Source organism: Pleurodeles waltl, chromosome 1_1 (assembly GCF_031143425.1).
Source record: "Pleurodeles waltl isolate 20211129_DDA chromosome 1_1, aPleWal1.hap1.20221129, whole genome shotgun sequence".
Classification (NCBI taxonomy): Eukaryota; Metazoa; Chordata; class Amphibia; order Caudata; family Salamandridae; genus Pleurodeles; species Pleurodeles waltl.
The window spans coordinates 874388659-874407674 of record NC_090436.1 but is presented as its reverse complement, the minus strand read 5'-3'; the positions used below and the strand labels follow the sequence as shown (position 1 = coordinate 874407674).

The window sequence follows — 19016 nt, the reverse complement described above, 5'->3', positions numbered from 1 at the left end:
AAAACTTTGAGCCGCGTATGTTTTTAGTAGTTTACTGGTGCTGTGTAGGTGGGCTAAACACCGGAAAAGGCATGACGTATGCATGCCTTTCACAAATTAAAGCAAGTGGATTTTAAAAGGCAAGCCCACGAACCAATGTAAGTGACTGACGTGACATGGGCGTGGTTGGAAGCCCAAAGAGATTACAGAATGGGACAGTGAGCCCATAAAAACATAGTGCTCTGCATGCCTTCAAGTACCTTACACCAGTTCTCCAGGAAGTCAACTAATACTGGCGTGCAGTACTTTGCAAAAAACCCTACAGTAAATTAACAAAAGTGTAGTGTCCACAGCGGTGCTAACATATGATCTATTTTAGGGACCAAAATGCTAGTTTACAGTCGTGCCCATAACCCTTTAACCAGCTTGGCAGCACATTTTAATAAATTGCCCAGACAAAGCCGATCTCAGTAATCAGTCTTTTAAAAGCAAAATTGGCTGTTTCCACGCAGTTGCAAAAAAATGTAATCACTCACGTGTGGAGGACGATTTCATGAAGGTGTTAAGAGCTGTGTGTCTGCTTCCTGAGATGTACAGTATGTCCTTGCAATGGTACTGATTCCAAGAATCTGTCTTCTGATCGACTAATTACCTCGCATGCCTCAGACAAGAAGTCGAAGTTTTCAGCAGCGCCATCCATCACTTTAGTCACAGCAGATATTGTTCTCTGTTTTGACGAAAAAACAGATTGCTGTGTTATATGCTCTTGGTTTACATCCAACCATTCCATAATGTGTTACTTTCATCATGTTATAAGATCCCTGGCTATTACAGAAACTCTGGATATCACTGCGGTTCACTGCCATTATATTAATGACCTTTCCAGCTGAAACACTTTGCATCATCTGTTTTGAATATTTGTGACATAAACATAGTATGCCACAGGGAGACATAAATATGAAGGAAAAATAGAAATATAGCAGACTAGCCTAAGGGCTAACGTGTACATATTATTGTATTACAACTGAAGGAGAATTAGTTATATGCAATGAAAATATTACAGATATATACACAGACGTTTAGGCACAACATATAATTCAGAACAGTCAAATACAGTTTCCTATGCTACAGGATATTTTGCATCACATCCGGATGGTTCAGCTTCTCCGGTTGTCTGCAAGAAAGAGAAATTGGAGTAAGCAAGCAAAAACTACTACTTTCACAATATTCTGCAAAGAACCACCTTTTCTATATTTGTTGCAGTAACACAACAAAAACTTGCTTTCCTTAAAAGCAAATTATTTGGATTAAGTTATTCCTACATAACCACGTGCAGCCTATCGGATAAATTTTCATTTAACTTTATTCATCTATAAATAAGAATAAGGATGTAAATAACAGTCAAAGGTAAGTCTGAGTCTGGTAAACATTGCCAGGTGCACACAAGATAGCAAACACTACCGTCTGTCCCAGTTTGGAGGATAGCAGTGCTTGTTGATGAGGTAAAGATGGTTGTGAAGTCTAATCCACAATAATATCTCAGTTGAATCATATCCATGGAGCATTACAAGATATAAACTTCTCTAGCTCAAAGGGAATGCTACTTATGCAAACGCTGCTGTCCATCAATGCACCATTATGCACTTGCCTCTGCCTGGAAGATGGAAGGTTCTCCTGGACAACCGCTTATTATTTCTACTAAGTTTGGACATTTTTTATGTTTGCCACATAAACAACCCTCAATGATTGAGTGTCAAAGAGATCACGGTCAGTGCTAGAACTTGGCAGTAGTACATGTAAACAAGCATTTGAAATGCAGTAGGTCTTTCAATTGCTTGAGTTAGAGCTACTGCGTTGTAAATTCATAATTGGACTTTTCTTGCTACATAAATTAGTCAACCCTGCCTTAGAATTTCATCTTTTCCTGCCATATAATTTCAGTAGCCCTGCATATAACTGAAGCACTTCCATTTATCTTCTTCCTCTATCTGCAGCAAAAAGATGAAAATGTTGCCATTTACCATCCTTTTTTAAATCTTCCATGCTAATTCCATTAGAATACCACTTTAACCACCCCACCAACAGAGTTTCTAGCTGGCTAACACAATTCCCCCAAAAAAGAGATGAGACGGCCACAGAGAAGAAATAAACTAGAAGGTTCACCCAAACATATCAAGAGTGTTCCATCAGTCATAGTGTAATAAGGATGTTAAGGTGGCCTGAATCATGGTCATAATTGTAATATGGAGAGATTATTAGAACATATACAATTATTATATAAACATTTATCAGAAATCAACTTTTGGCATTCAACTGTAATGCTCAAAACAACCCCTACAGGGCGCCCTAAAAAATATTATTTGTAAGAAACAAGGTCATGTAACCATATTGTTAGCCCCTGAAGAGCATAACCCCATGAAAAGAAACAGGAGAAAATAATGCAGTGTAATCATATACTTAGCCCCTAAAGGGCGTTTTTAGGGATGGCAGCCATACTGCAGTGATATTACAAACAAAGCCTTTAAAACAAAACTTCTCCCAGCTGTAAAACAAAAGTCTAGCCACAAGAAATGTAAAAGACGCTGAATGGTGGGAGGGGTTATTATTTTGGGGCCCTCATTAACCTAGTGTGGGGACCCAGAGATGATGTAGAGAGAACTTTTTGAAGGTGGTCCTAGGACAAAGGGACTACAGGCTGAGTTATTAGCAAACATGTTTTGTAAAAGTAATGCCCTGATAAGCATCATTGGGTGACTTTTCGTGCCACAACTATTATAGTATATTGACTGCAATGCTCAGAACAGCCTCTAGAGAACAGCACAATAAAAATAGCATTTAGAAAAAACATGGTTATGTAACCTTACAGCCAGCCCTTAGAGAGCATAATCACATGAAAAAGAAGGGTGGAAAATAATGCAGTGTAACAATATATATAGCTTCTAGACAGCATAGTGCATCACGCATTTTGAAGACTAGCAGACCTATTGCAATGATATTACAAACACAGCCCATAAAACATAACTTCTCCCAGCTGTAAAACAAAATTTCCAGCCACAAGAGAGCTTATAAAGATAATGAATTGTGGTCGGGGTTATTATTTTGGAGCCCCCACTAACAGTGTGGGGACACAGATGATGTAGATAGAAAGCACATTGTGGTAAACGTTTTGAAGGTGGTCCCATTGTGCTAGGACCAGCACTGCCTGAGTTATGAGCAAAAATGTTTTGTAAAAGTAATGCACTGCAAGGCATTATGGGGCACGTTTCTGTGCCATGAATATTTTCGTCTGTTATGACTGTAGTGCTTAGAACAGCCCCTAGAGGACACCACAATGAAAATAGATTTTTTAAGAAATGTTAGTCCCTAGAGGACATAACTACACAAAAAGAAAAAGTCATAAAGTAATTCCGTGTAACCATATATTTATCCTCTAGAGGACAAAGGTGGTCATTCTGACCCTGGCGGTCTTTGACCGCCAGGGCGGAGGACCGCGGGAGCACCGCCGACAGGCCGGCGGTGCTCCAATGGGGATTCCGACCGCGGCGGTAAAGCCGCGGTCGGACCGGCACCACTGGCGGGGTCCCGCCAGTGTACCGCCGCCCCATTGAATCCTCCGCGGCGGCGCAGCTTGCTGCACCGCCGCGGGGATTCTGACCCCCCCTACCGCCATCCAGATCCCGGTGGTCGGACCGCCGGGATCCGGATGGCGGTAGGGGGGGTTGCGGGGCCCCTGGGGGCCCCTGCAGTGCCCATGCCACTGGCATGGGCATTGCAGGGGCCCCCGTAAGAGGGCCCCTACATGTATTTCACTGTCTGCTGCGCAGACAGTGAAATACGCGACGGGTGCAACTGCACCCGTCGCACAGCTTCCACTCCGCCGGCTCGATTCCGAGCCGGCTTCATCGTGGAAGCCTCTTTCCCGCTGGGCTGGCGGGCGGTCTGAAGGCGACCGCCCGCCAGCCCAGCGGGAAAGTCAGAATTACCGCCGCGGTCTTTCGACCGCGGAACGGTAATCTGACGGCGGGACTTTGGCGGGCGGCCTCCGCCGCCCGCCAAGGTCAGAATGAGGGCCAAAGTGTATTACACATTTCAAGGGGTAGCAGGCCTATAGCAATAGTAAAAACAAGGACCTTAAAACATAAGCTATTCCCAGCTGTAAAGTAAAAGTTTCAGCCTTTAGAGTTCTTAAAAAGACACTGAATGGCGGGAAAGGTTATTATTTTGGGGTCCCCCCCTAACCTCGTATGAGGACCCAGAGATGACCTAGACAGAAAGTGTATTGTGCTGAATGTTTTGGTGGTGGTCCTATTGCCCTAAGACCACCATGGGCTGTTATGAGCAAAAATGTTTTGTAAAAGTAATGCTCTGCAAAGCATTATGGGCGGAGTTTCCTGAGTGCAGTGCATATTGTAGTATTGTCTCTCCCACTGTTCCGGGAGAGGAGCTATTGCTTTCAGCATTTCTGTTTTACATCGAGCATTTACCAATTTCAAGTGTTTTAAGAGGAGAGCCACAAGAAATGACTCTGATTAGGTAACTGTGAAAAATGTGACCAGCACTTTAATTCTCGTTGATTAAGTTCACATTGTTGTTCCTGTTTGTGTTGGCCACCATGCAGCACGAAGGGGAGAGACAAAAGAAAAATATTGTCAATGCTGAAGTGTATCAGCAATGTAACGGGGCAATCTGCAAGCCATAACAAAAGTAGCTTCACGGCGGGGTAAACAAAGTATGACATCAAATGATCTTTGAAAGGCAAGCCCAGGAACGAATGAAAGTGATGGGCATGAGGTGGGAGTGGTTAAAAGCCCACAATATTTACAAAAGTTCAAAGCGCTTGCCCGCTCGACCTAAAAATAGAAGAGGCCAATGTTGCCCTTTCCTGCCAAGTAAACTAAAACCGATTTCAAATAAAATATGCTGACAAATCAAGGAAAATTTGAGGTACTACTTGTTTTGCATATCTTACTTATTACACCCCACACCATTTAACATTTTGATGCATCCCAGAAGTCAGTGGAAAAATGCAACAAAGCTATTTCCTTATCAATCTTTTTAATATTCACAATAAAGGCAGATTTCGTGTTAACGTGTGGTGCTGTGGTTATATGTGTGTAGCGCTTCATTGCCCAGACAGGCCCGATCAATTTTCTCATGCAATGTCAACTTTGTGCTGAGAGTCGATGAGGTCACAGCTCCAAAACATTTGCAGTATACAGGACTATTAAAGCATGCAACGAGGGCTTAGGAGGACAGACCAGTGCACAGGCCCAGGGTTTGATACAAAGCTAATCAACTGAAAGGGTGTACCCCAAGTACGAGTTCCAGGTGAGACACCAATTTGAGCACCAGCACTATGAATTTAGTGCAGGGCAAATTTACTTAGTTTGCACTTCACAGCTCTAAATTAGTTCACGCAATTGTACATTTGTGACCGAGTTTTTTACATCACACCATGCATTTGTGTTTGTATGTGCTGCAGACAGGCTACATCTTGGCAAAATCAGATGCTGCGCGTTGGATTCTACGCTCTATGCACATTTCTGGAGTAGAAGTTTTTATTTGAGTACTGCTCGCCATAGTAAAGCAGTCACTGATGCTGAAACAGTAACCTCACTGGACTCTGTTTCAAATACGACACTCGTACATGTGCAAACATGCACACAGGACTGATAGGCACAGCAGAAACCACATCTGCAGAATATTAATCAGCAGGGCAAGAGTTCAAATCTACTCCCTGAATACAGAAAATATACAGAAAGATTTCATGAAAAGGAGAAAAAAGAAGCGCTGTTGACTAACCCTGAAATTAAGTTTTATGTGTGTTGACTTCACACCAATGATTTGGGGATGCTTGTGCCTCACCGAGTACTGGGATAAGGGGCTTACACAGCCAAAGGTTGGGCCACCCCCAGAGATCACCCCCAGAGACATAGAGCACTGTTTACTGGGTCAGATTCCAGTTAAAAAGAAGTTAAGCAGAAAATTCCTCCTTCTAGGGCTCAGATTGGCCAAACATAGAATTGCCATCTGCTGGCCACCCCTGATGGCCCCGAAGTATGCTGAGTGGTTGAGAGACGTGGCTGAATGGGTGAATGCCAAGTAATGCCACACAAAAAAATCTTGTAGAGCTAATCTGGTGGATGACCTGCAGGCCTCTGCTGCAATGCTTACTGGTTTGCTAAATCCTTTACATGCCTGTCCTCCATGAACTGCAACATGAAAGGGGTAGCATTTCTCCACAGGATAGTGGGGAGGTCAGGGTCACACCTAGAGTTGATTGGGGCTGTTGTGGCGATTGATCTTGTTTTATGAAAATGCTATGCTCAATTTCCCTTTCTTAATATAATGGGCTGAGGACATGTAAGTGGGGCCCAGAGGACGGAAGAAGGTCTTAAGCAATTGTTGTAGTACTTCAGTTTGCCGTTATAACAATCATATTGATTTGCTACTATTGTACCTTGATGTTGTACAAATGCAAATAAAAACCTATACAGAAAAAAAATGTCATTTAGACCTGGCTAAAAAAAACATTTGACTGGCCCAAACCTTCCTTTGTAATGCATATAAGTCACCACTAGGGTAGACCCTGGACAGTCCAGAGGATGGCGTACAGTGTACTTAAAAGGCTGGACATGTACTTTTAACCGTTAGATGTCCTCGTTGTGAAAAACTCTTAAGTTCATTTTTCACTATTGGAAGGCCTACATCTCCCATAGGATAACGTTTTACATTTTATAAGCAGTAACTTGAAATGGAACAGGTAACCATTTCATGTTTGGCGTCTTTGGAATGAAAATGAAAAAATCCTTCTATGGTGAAGTCTTATTTTAAATTACAATTTTGAAAATGCCACTTTTAAAAAGTTTGCATTTTCATGCCTTAGCCATTTAGTGCATATACCCTATATTTGGGTCATTTAACTGATTGTAGCTGACAAATATGATTTGTGTATTCCTTTTAGACTGCCACACACAATAGATTGCTCAGGTTTGCCTGGATGGGAGGGAGGAACTGGGCACAGCCCTGCTTACACTTGAGTAATCTATGTCCTGCCTCCATGCAACAGGCTACATGCCCTCAGTAGTTAGTCTAGAGTCAAGACAGGAAGCTTGCGCTCTTCAAAGAGTTTCTAGAAGTTTCTACCACTTTCCAGAGGAGGGGTAGCAGGTATAAATATTGGACCTCAGACACCACCCCTTTAGTACATTAGTGGACATGGGGATACTTTGCCAGGAAGAAGCTCTGATGGACTGCTGCTCTAAAGGATCTGCTGCCCTCTTGCCTGGGTGAGAAGGATTGGCCCTGCATCTGTTGAACCTAGGACCACAAAAGAAACTCCAAGGGATGATTGGCCCCCTGACTAGAGCCTCGGGAACAGAAGGCTCCAACAACTTTGAACCCAGCACCTGGACTCTGCCATCTGAGAGTCATACCCTGCAAATTGGTGCCACCCGCAGTGTTGGACCATTGGAAGTGGGCCTGAAGGTGATCCACCAGCCAATCTGTGGATGCAGCAGCAGAACCAACGCATCTCTGCAGTACTGCGCAATCCTTAGCAGAACCTATGCATCGCTTCTGCTGCAAGTGTTTTCTCAATGCAAAGGACTCTGCATCAACCTTGCAGCCCACATTTGGATATACTGCTGTGCGAAGCTTCACTGACACAGGCCCTTGCTTCCCAAATCTCCTGTTGATGGCAGCCTCACAGCCTCCCTGCTCTCAGAACCGAGGCACTACCTTGACTGCCCACCCTTAATGGCAGACTTTGAATTGCAAGTCTTCGTTGATGGGATCCTCAACAATGACACAGGATTTTGCATCATAACTCCTCAGAACAGGGCATCTCCGCTACTGCGCAATGCATCTTTAGCACAGGACCTATCAATGCTTTGCAAACCAGTATTTAAGGTACACTTGTTCAGTCTACCTCAATGGGTCCTTGTAACTGGCCACGCTTCAGTGAGGTCAGCCTGAACGTGTGACTTTTTCTTGGTCCAGCGCAACCAGATGTCCACAGTTGGCACTTTGTTATTTTTGCAGCTATACTTTCTAAAATCTTGTGTTGCACAAATACATTACATATTGTCTCTAAATTAGGCCTGACTGCTCTATTAGCAGGCTGAGCACAAGTTAATTTAAGGGTTATAGAAAAAAGGATGCACAGTTCTAAAGGAAATGTTTCAATATAGATCTTCCCTAATACAAGAGAGATCAAGAATGGTCCCTGTGGGTAACCTAAATCAGGAACAAGTGTCCTTACTCACCAAATAGTGACATACTTCATCAGGCTTTGATCCTCATCAAACTGGCGCTGCAACATCTGACGGGCCCCTCTTGGGGGATCTTTACCAGAGATCTTTTGAAGAGGATTGGCATAGGTGAATCCAATAATGTGGGATTGGTGAGATGAACTGTTAAAATTGACTAGATGGACTCTATGATGAAATATTTTATTGAAAATGTGGGCCTCTGTCAGTAAAAAAAAACAAATTACCTAAGGGGAAGTGAGAATAATGGCTGTTTTACCCTATTCACAATGTAGTGTTTAATGTTAGTGAACCCTATAGTCTAGGGATCAAGTATGTGTATGGCAGAGTTGGACAACACCAAACTGCCCTAGTTACAGAAGGTCAATATGTTTCTCACTAAAATAAGTCTCTAAAGTTCTTGGTGTGATTTGATAGGACCTCCAACAAATCATACCTAATCCTCACAGTTATGGTAAACTAGGTTAACTTTTTGGTACAGAAACCTAAAGGAAAAAAAATGGCATTAATTAAGAACACAATAGTCTAATAATCCATAGTTCCTAATGAACAATCAAAACACTAATGAGAATCCTTAGTGGTGCTTTGGTGAAGTGTGAATGAACACTTCTAAATTGAAAAAAGGCTAAGGTTCTTACCCTCCTCAATTTCAAGGATGGGCCCCAACAGGAACAGCGGAAAGCCTTTGTGGTCCAGCCAATGTAATAATCAGCGTGTCTGGGGTACAAGGATGAATAAATAGTAATTGCATGCCTATAATTATTCCCATGGTGTTGTATATAAGAATTAAATGGTTTGGTATCAAAATAACATGATTCATCACAAAATGGTCTACAGTCTAGCATACAGTCCTATACTGTGCTGCCCCTAGCACATGTAGTGGACTATAAATGGTGTTTATAATCAATTGTAACCATGCAATCAATTTTATGTTGATGATAAATATACACAGTGGCCCTTGTTGCCTAAAATATGGTAATCATAAGAAAGTAATCCGAATATTTGTTAAATAGATCTATATTAGTGTATATTAATAATATCAGAGAAGTCGTTTGAAAAGTCCTTTTTTTCTAAGGTTATTGACAGCTCCCACCAAGGTATACCTTCATAACAGGTGAAATCACTCTAGGATGAATCCGTTGTCATAAATTATATTATCTCTTATACAGTAAGTGACAGCTCCCACCAATGGGCAAATGCATAGTGAATATGTAAAATACCAGTAAGGCTGGTAGTTGTAAAATTAAGAAGCCCAGGTGCCATGGTAATGTAGGGCTCGGGTTAAAAGCACTGGGGTAGATGGTATGCAAGTATCCCATTGCATCCATAATCGGGTGCCAAACACATCAAAGCAAAGATACAAATCGCATACATGTAGTTCCAGAGCACCAAAGTCACCCCCAGCTCGGGAAGGAGGCACTTACTTGGGTGTCGGACGAGGCTTCCATTAGCACCTACCCCTGCTCTGCATATTTGGTGCGGGGAATCTGTTTTATATAAAGGGTGAAGCTGCATGTTGAGAAGCATAGAAATAGAAACAGGACTAGCGTACCTCGTCAATGTTGCTAGCCGCCACCATAGTAATGGCACCAGTGCGGTGAGTCAGGTTCTTAAGGGAAAAGCTGCATATCGAGAAGTATGGAAATAGAGGGGGGGGGGACTAGCGTTACTCATCTGTGATAGTAGCCTTCATTTTGGAAAGGGGAATTAAAGTGAATGCTCACAAAGATAGTCTGATTCCAAGTACTCTTTCATATAGATGCTACTACCTTAATACACAATATTTAATAACAGCTCCAGTTAGCCAGAGATAAAACATGTGGAGCTACAGTGGGTAATAAATATAACCCAAAGACAATTTGAGGCAAACAGACGTGATAGTCAGGGTAATAGCCTTAATCTAGAAGAAGGGATCTGAAGGAAATAATTTTTTTTCACAAATCTATTAATCTACCAAAAATCCTGTGAGTAAACTGAGTGAATGTAAATAAAGGTAGTCGCACAAGTTAGCCTAGTCTGTTCTTTTGTAGCGTCAGTCAATAAAATCTCTCTTGCGGGATATTACGGGCTCTTTTTTTAGCCTGCGCGATAACCCGAGAGGTGTAATGTTGATCCTTTTAATTTCTGGCTGAGCATAACAGAATGTGTGTGGAAATCGGTAATGTCACTACAATTACGCCTCAATCTCAGAAATTGACCAAAAGCTAAGTTAGTCATCAAGGATTTGGGGTTGTGGCTGTCAAATAAAAATAAGCTGTTTTTGTCAGTCTGTTTATGAAAGATGGAAGAACGTAGAATTCTATCTTTCAATAAAATTCATAAGTCCAAAAACGCTACTTCCTTGTCGGAAGTAGTGGTGCTGAAACGTAGAAGTTGGTCTAGGGTATTTATCCAGTTATCAAATCTACTCGCCGCTTTCATTTCGCCCTTCCATATGATCAGAATGTCATCTATATATCTTCGCCATAGTCGGATGTTAGAAAAGAAGGGTTGTGTAGGTTCTAAAATATGGCATTTTTCAAAAGTGTACATGTAGAGACAGGCTAGTCTGGAAGCAAAAGTGCTGCCCATGGAAGTCCCTTGTATCTGGTGATACAGGTCATCTTCAAATCGAAAGAAGTTCTCTTTCAGAGCCAGTCTGAAGACAAAGCGTATTGGGGTCTTTAAGGCCATGTATTGGAAGTTAGGATCTCCTCAACCGCTTCTAAAGCGGCATCCTGTTGTATATTAGTTTATAATGCCTCAACATCCAGGCAAATCAGCATATCCGTAGTCCCAGTAGCATTGATGTGGTCTAATAGTACCAGAGTGTCTTTAGTGTCCTTAAGAAAGGTGGATGTCTGTTGGACGATGGATTGTGGAAAAAGTGTTCGAATTTGGACAAAGGTTCCAGTAAGGATTCCATCCCTGAGACAATCGGGCGACCAGGAGGAGGGGTCCCTTTGTGTATTTTAGGGAGGCAGCAAAAGTATGGGACTCAAGGTTCTTTGGTATCTAAGAACTCTGCTTCTTGATGTGTGATCCACCCTGCAATTACTGCTTCCTCTACCATACTACAAGTAGTTTGTTGGAACCTTTTGTGTAAGCTTGGACACTATGGCCCTCATTATGAACACAGCAGGAAAGACTGCATTGCCAGCGGTGGCGGTAACTACAGCCAACAGACGGAGGGTCTGGGCCGCCAAATAATGAAGCACATGAAAAACAGGCAGCCTGAGAAACACTCACTGCCAGCAGAGGAGTGTCGACAATGATGGAAGAGGCTGTCCACAGGCTGATGGAAAGGCCCTTCCCGCCCAACAAATAATGAAGCACTAGACCGCCATCAGTTCCGGGGCGGGAACCACCGCCACTCAAAGCCTGGTGGAAACAAACCAAATAAAAGGAAACACCCACCGGAGGCTCACACAATATGCCGAAGCAGACATGGAGAGAGAGTTGGAAATCATGCCAGTGCTGCTCCTTGCCATATACCTCCATGACCTCCGACGAAGACGATGACGGTAAGTACAGCAACCTGCTAAACAAGTGAAGAAAGGGCACAGTTATATAACCACCCACCCCGCAATGCATGCACAACCCATCGCAATATCACAAGCCATACACACCTGAGCAAGAGGTACTTACCCGACACAAGCCCAAGACAACCTGCCCAAAGTACCCACATGTGCACAACACCCCCCCCACAATTAAACAAGGAACGATGGATCTAGAGTGTGCCAACACTGGGCACACAAACTTTATTAAAGCTCCAGGAGCAACAGATTGTCCAAATTAGGCCATTGGCCTTTCTATATCAAAAAGGCTGATGAGCCCAAATGGCCCAAACTTGACTCCCACATGTGCACATGGTACTCCACCATAAAGGGGCATCGATGGGGCAGCCAGGCACCTCAGAACAGGGGCAAGGAGTGGCAGGGGTGGGGGAACTTATGTCTGGGAGGGGGGCTTGGGCTTATGTTTGGGAGGTGGAGGTGGAGGGGGTTGGGTTTAGTCTTGGACGGTGGGGGAGTGAGCTTGGACCAGGGGGTGGCGATGGTCCACAGCAAGCACAGGGCCCCTTGCCCACTGGGGAAGGTGCACGGTAATCGGCAGGGCGGACAGGGGTGGACTTGGACGTGGAAGGAGTGGACAGGGCATGGAGGTGTGCACATTTAGGGATGAGACGGGGTGGGCCAGTGGGTTCAAAAAGGTCTACACAGGATAGGAACATTTTCTTAGGGGCAGTCGGGGTGGACCTGGAGGAAGGTGTGGGAGTGGAGGTAGAGGGAGTGGTTGTAACAGGTGTAGGTGTGCATGACGTGGATGCAGGTGCCTGTACAGTATTCTGAGGTGTAGTGGATATGTGTTGAGTGGGTGTCTATGAACGTCTGAGTGTAATGGGAGGAGGGGGGTGGACACAGTGGGACAAGACAGGGTGCCAGTGTAAATGGATGTTGTCTGGGTGTCTGCAAGTTTGGTGAGTGTGCTCCAAGTGTTACTCAAAGTCGGTGTGGTGTCTGGGGTGCATGACTGGATGTCTAATGTCATGGTGACCGCAAGAATGGGGTCAGAAACAGTGAATGAGGGTGCAGTGCCTGTGAGTGTGCATGTAGAGATGACAGACAGGGAGGTGGAAGAGGTGGACACAGTGGGGGAAGTGGATGTTGTTGTGTGTGCCTTTGTATGTTGGCTGTGTATGCCTGTGATAGGAAGTGTGGTGCTTATGTTTCTCTGTGTGCTTCTTGTGTGTTGAGGTGTGTTCATGTCTGTCTGAATGCATGCTTGGGATGGGTAAGGGAGTGGGGTGCTGGAAGGGGTAGAGGTGGTTGGAGGGGGGACGGAAAGACCAGGGACACTGGCTGTCGTCAAAGAGGAGGCCAGAGCCTGAAACGATCTCTGTAGGCCAGACATGGCACCGTAAATGCCTTCCAGGTATGCATTGCACTGCTGCATCTGAGATGCCAGCCCCTGTATGGCATTCACAATGATTGTCTGCCCTACAGAGATGGTCCTCAGGAGGTCAATAGCCTCCTCCATGAGGGCAGCAGGGCTGACTGAGGCAGGGGATGAGGTGCCTGAGGCGAAGGAGACTCCCACCCTTCTGGATGAGCAGGCATGGGCAACAGGGTGGAGCGCAACTGGGAGAGCAGTGATAGTTAGGGGGTGGCAGAAGATGTCAATCATTGGGTGGGCCCACTAGGGTCCGCCACCACCAGGGAGCTCCCATTGGAGGAGGTATCAGTCACTACCTCCAGTGGTAGTTGCCTCCCCCATGGTACTTCCCTAGCCCTCCAACCCACTGGTCCCCTTGGCATCAGTAGACTCTCCCTCCTTGGAACTGAGGGCCGCTGCATCCCCACTCACCGGTGTCACTGCTCCCTCGCCAGATGATGCTGATATACACAGACAACACAAGAGTAAAGGGTTGGGGAGACAAAACAGAAGAGAGAATATTAACATCTGAATGGATGTACATATCTGGTTCACCCATACTCTCACCCAGCTAATACACCAGCATGCAGCACCTACAGCTATACTCATGGCTATGCCCCTGACTAGTGGCCACAACCCTGGTATACAACCATCTCCAACATTACAGAAGGACCTGAAGAACTGCAGACCTGCCCCTTATCATCTAACTGCCCATGGGGGCCATTGCTAAATGACATCAGTCAGAGTCCCTGCCACTAGACAGCAGACATACTACAGCACCCTCAGACATTCATCAAGGAGGCATTATATGGTCTTGGTACTCACCCCCTTGTGTCTGCTGTGCAGCCTTCAAGCACCCATCCAAGTCTAGATATGCCACCACCAGAATGCAGTGCAATAGGGGGTCAGGGTCCTACGGGCACCCCTTCCTCGTTGGGAGGACTTCCACAGCTGGGCCTCACAGGTCTTCCTCGCCCAGCGCCACAGGTCCTCCCACCGCTTCCTGCAGTGGGTCCTCTGCCAGTGGTAGACTCCCAGGGTCCGCACCTCTCTGGTGATGGCCTGTCAGAGTCCTCTCTTCTGATCGACGCTGACCTCTAGGGGACACACAGAAAATAAACACTGAGGACAGAAAAAGCACATTTGATACTGCTGGCCATACATCCCCTGTGGGACAGACACTTAAAACAGCATTCCAGCACCTCACTCACGCCGAGTGTCATGCATTAAACGGCTGTGCAGTTACAAATCGTGCACACATGCATACAGCCATCCATCACCATCACACACATCCATGCACCCCATCCACCTACTCACCTACACCTCTGGTTGACCATATAACTTGGCAAACAGGGGTAGGACCAAGTCCACCAGCTTCTCCATAGTGAAGGCCGGGCCCTTTCGCCCTGTGACTAGTGCCATTTCCAGGACCAAAGGCAGGACACAGCAGTCCACTCAGTACAGTACTTGCATGTACAGAATCCGGGAGTCAAGTGAAACTGGGGTGATGAAATGGCGTACGCTCCTTGGTGGTGTGCACAGTGACAGCCGGCAGGGGATCATGATAGTAGTCCCCATTGACAACCATGTTAACCAATGAATTGGAGCACAACCGTGAACTCCACCTTACGCCATTACGACAACCGCTAGCGGTATGAGGTCACTTCCACTGCTACATATCTGGATGATAGAGGGCTGACATTTTGCGAACTACTACGCAGTAATTATTTGGTCATGGGACTCATGCAGGCCCTATGGACCCCAGCCCTCAAACGCATGCCCAAAATACTATTTACTCACCACAACAGTCCAGACATATCAGTTAGGACATGTCACTCCAGTTTAACATCCTACAATGCTTATGTGTCACATAAATATTTGAAAGCAGTGTTGAATACACAACATGATGTGCAAATGAATTTGTGTACCTCAAATGTGTTCTCCACTCCTCTTAGGTACAGACCCATGTGGCGAGGAAGGGTCCCATCTGTGTACAGACCTCTTGTTGATTTAGAGACCATGGTGGAATGTCACATTATCAATTATAGACTCACTCGTGCTACTATTCATCAACTTTGTGCATTACCGGATTTAGTACTTAGACAGTCGAATCGGAATCAGCATGCCATCCCTACTGAAGTGCAAGTGCTCTCTGTACTCCATTTCCTGGCCACGGGCTCACTTCAGGTGACAGTGGGCATGGGTGCTGGGTTTTCACAGCCAATGTTTTGCCTTCTCCTGTCCAGATTCCTCGATGCATTTGTACAACACCTGCAGTCATATGTGAGGTTTCCCCAGCGTGTTGAACTACCTGACATCAAGTCAGACTTTTATGCCTTTGCCAAAATTCCCCATGTGATAGGTGCCATCGATGGCACCCTGTAGGAGGCTGGCCTGGTTTGTAGTGGGTACCTTGGGTACTTACACCTTATACCAGGGCCAGTTATCCCTTAATATTGAAGTAGTAGTGTTCTAGCAGCTTAGGCTGATGGAGGTAGCTATAGCAGAGCAGCTTAGGCTGAACTAGAAGACATGCAAAGCTCTTGCAATACCACTTATAGTTACACAGTACTTATACACAGGTAAAGACAATACTAGGAGTTACCAAAAATAAAGGTATTTATCTGGGTGACACAGTACATAAAATATCTTAGAGACAATACCCCTTCTGGAGGTAAGTATTATACACAATATATACACCAGACACCAAAATTAGACAAGTAAATAGTCATAGAACAATGCAAACAGTAGGACCTCCTATAGAATGCAATGGGAGAAAATAGGTCTAGGGGCAACAAAAACCATATACTAAAAAAGTGGAATGTGAATCACAAATTCCCCCCCCTAGACAAGTGTAGTGTGTGCAGAATCACTGTGAGAGTAAGAATACAGCAAAGGTAAGTTTATTACCCCACCCCAGAGCCCAGAAAAGCAGGAGGAAAGTACTGCAAGTTTCCTTAGGACACACTACACCTCGTTGTTTGGATTTTGCAGCAGCCAACCAAGTCTGCAAAGAACAACTACTGGCTTATTGGACCTGAAGACTTGCAAACGAAGGGGACCAAGTTCAGAAGTCAAAAGAAGTTCCAGGAAGGACAGGAACCCTGCCAACCCAGAAGAGGGTGCAAAAGAAAAGTCCCTGGTTAGTCGAAGACTACAGAAATGCACCCTATGAAGATGCTAGTTGATTCCTGTATGATCCAAAAGATGTCTCACGGTGTGAAGATTGTTGCCCGTGAGATTTCATGTTGAAAGGGGCCCACAAGCCTTGGCTACAACAGAAGTGCATTTTTCATCACAATGGCGCTGGATGGAACCAGGTGGGACCTGGGGGCCTTAACTCTATGTGGGGAGGAAAAGGGGACTCTCAGCATTTTAGAGAGCCCTCAGGATGCAAGCCAGCACCCTCAGAAGCCACAGGATCTGGGTTCAAAGGGGGTGCAAAATGCAGTTGATGCAGCACAACAAAAGAAGGTCCCACGCCGCCGGAGAACAACTCAGTGAGTTGAGCATTGTAGGGTGGAGTGCTGGGGACCTGGGCCAGGGTGTGCATGAAGGAATTTTGCAAAGAGTCCTCAGGGAGTGAAGAAGACAAAATGCACAGGGTACCATCGTTCTTGGGGAAGGCAAGGTCTTACCTCCTCCAAATTGCGTCAGCAGGACCTCAGGACCGTCTATGTCCAGGATTCCCACCCTCTGTTTTCTTAGGAGCACGTTCATAATTCTGAGAGGAGTCCCAGGGTACCAGTCGTTGTCTTGGAAGGCGCCTGCTTGGAGCAGGGAAGGACTTCTTCGGTCCTTCTGGTGCAGGATGAAGACAGGGAGTCCCCAGAGTGTGCACACCGTGGAAACTATTGTAGTTGCTGACTTGGAGCTGAGGTTGCTGAAGAAAAGTGTCTCTTGTAGACACTTTGTTACAGTTACAGCGTTTCTTGGCGCAGGCTGCAGTTGATCTGAGGTCAGAAGAGTCTGAAGTTGTTGCAGAGGATTCCTGAAGGAAACTTGCAAGCAGAATCTGAAGAGAACCCACAGGAGAGACCCTAAATATCCCTGAGAGGGGGATTGGCTACCTTATCAGGTATGGACCTATTAGGAGGGGTCTCTGTTGTCACCTGCTGGCACTGGCCACTCAGAGCCCTCCAGAGTGCCCCCGCACCTTGCAAAGCAAGATGGCTGAACACTGGAGGAGCCCTGGGCACCACCCCTGGGGTGATGATGGAGAGTGGAGTGGTCCTTTATGCCAGAGCAGGTGACTAAGGGTCTCTAAACAAGTGTAGACTGGTTTATGCAAGGAGGGCACCATCTGTGCCCTTCAAAGCATTCCAGAGGCTGGGGGAAGGCTACCCCTCCTCAGCCTGTAATACCTGTTTCCAAAGTCAGAGGGTGTAATATCCTGCTCTCAGAGGAAATGCTTTGTTCTGCCTTCCTGGGACTGGGCAGAACCCTGTCTGTGAGGTGGCAGCAGCTGTAGCTGCAGTGCAAGCCTCAGGGAGCTGGTTTGGCAGTACTGGGGTGCCAGGATGCATGGAATTGGCTCCATCATACCAGATTCGGAATGGGGGACCATTCCATGATCTTAGACATGTTACATGGCCATATTCGGAGTTACCATTGTGAAGCTACAAATAGGTATTGACCTATATGTAGTGCACGCGTGTAATGGCATCCCCGCACTTACAAAGGCCGGGGAAATGGCCCTGAACTATGTGGGGGCACCTTTGCTAGTGCAAGGGGGCTCTCACACTTAGTAACTTTGCACCTAACTTTCAGCAAGTGAAGGTTGGACAGATAAGCAACTTATAAGTCACCTAAGTGCAAGGACATTGGCTGTGAAATAGTGTGTGCACTATTTCACGCAGGCTGCAGTGGCAGTCCTGTGTAAGGGTTTGTCTGAGCTCCCTATGGGTGGCAAAAGAAATGCTGCAGCCCATATGGATCTCCTGGAACCCCACACCCCTGGGTACCTAGGTACCATATACTAGGAACTTATAGGGGGGGTCCAGTATGACAATTGAAATTTGGCAAATTAAGTCACTGGCCTTCAGTGACAAATTTAAAAGCAGAGACAGCATAAGCACTGAGGTTCTGGTTAGCAGAGCCTCAATGAAACAGGCAATACACCGGCATACACATTAGGCCACCAACTATGAGAACTGGGTTCCTGACTAGCAGGATCCCAGTGAGACAGGCAAAACACACTGACATACACTCACAAACAGGCCAAAAGTGGGGGTAACCATGCTAGAAAGAGGCTACGTTCTCATCACCCACATAGCTCTTATCCCCCCAAGAGTAAGTGAACATGTGTACAGAAACAGGAAGAACTTCCACTCCATGAACATTCAATTGGTGTGTACTGCAGACCAGTACATCTCACATGTGAATGCCATGTTCCCTGGATCACTCAATGATTAATTTGTGCTGAGGAACAGGAGTGTGCACACATGATGGAACAACTACAAGGGGACAAAGGATGGATCATAGGTGAGTGTGTCTGACACTTTTTCTGTACATAGTTGACAGCCAGGCTGTCTACAACTGAGGGTAGTTAGTTGCAGTCATGTTTTGCCCACTTTTGTAGGTGATTCTGGCTACTCCAACATGCACTGGCTCCTGACACCAGTGAGGAATCCTGGAACAGATGCTGAGAGGAATTACAATGAGGCCCATGGACAAACTAGGAGGGTGATTGAGCGCACTACAGGTCTCCTGAAGGCTAGATTCCATTACCTCCATATCTCTGGAGGTTCCCTGTGCTATGGCCCTAAGAAGGTGTGTAGAATAGTGGTGGCCTGCTGCATGCTGCACAATGTGGCTGTGAGGAAATCTATCCCCCTCTTGGAGGAGGAGGGT

The 19016-nt window shown here is 45.6% G+C and overlaps 1 long non-coding RNA gene across 2 annotated transcripts in view; it reads right to left on the bottom strand.

The window, feature by feature from the left end:
* LOC138288440 (uncharacterized) overlaps positions 1 to 19016 on the bottom strand; it is a 397645-nt gene that overhangs the window by 331313 nt on the left and 47316 nt on the right. For both annotated transcript variants that reach the window (XR_011202403.1, XR_011202402.1), the window contains exon 3: positions 516 to 706. This is a non-coding gene — a long non-coding RNA (uncharacterized lncRNA). The remainder of the gene's footprint in view (positions 1 to 515; positions 707 to 19016) is intronic.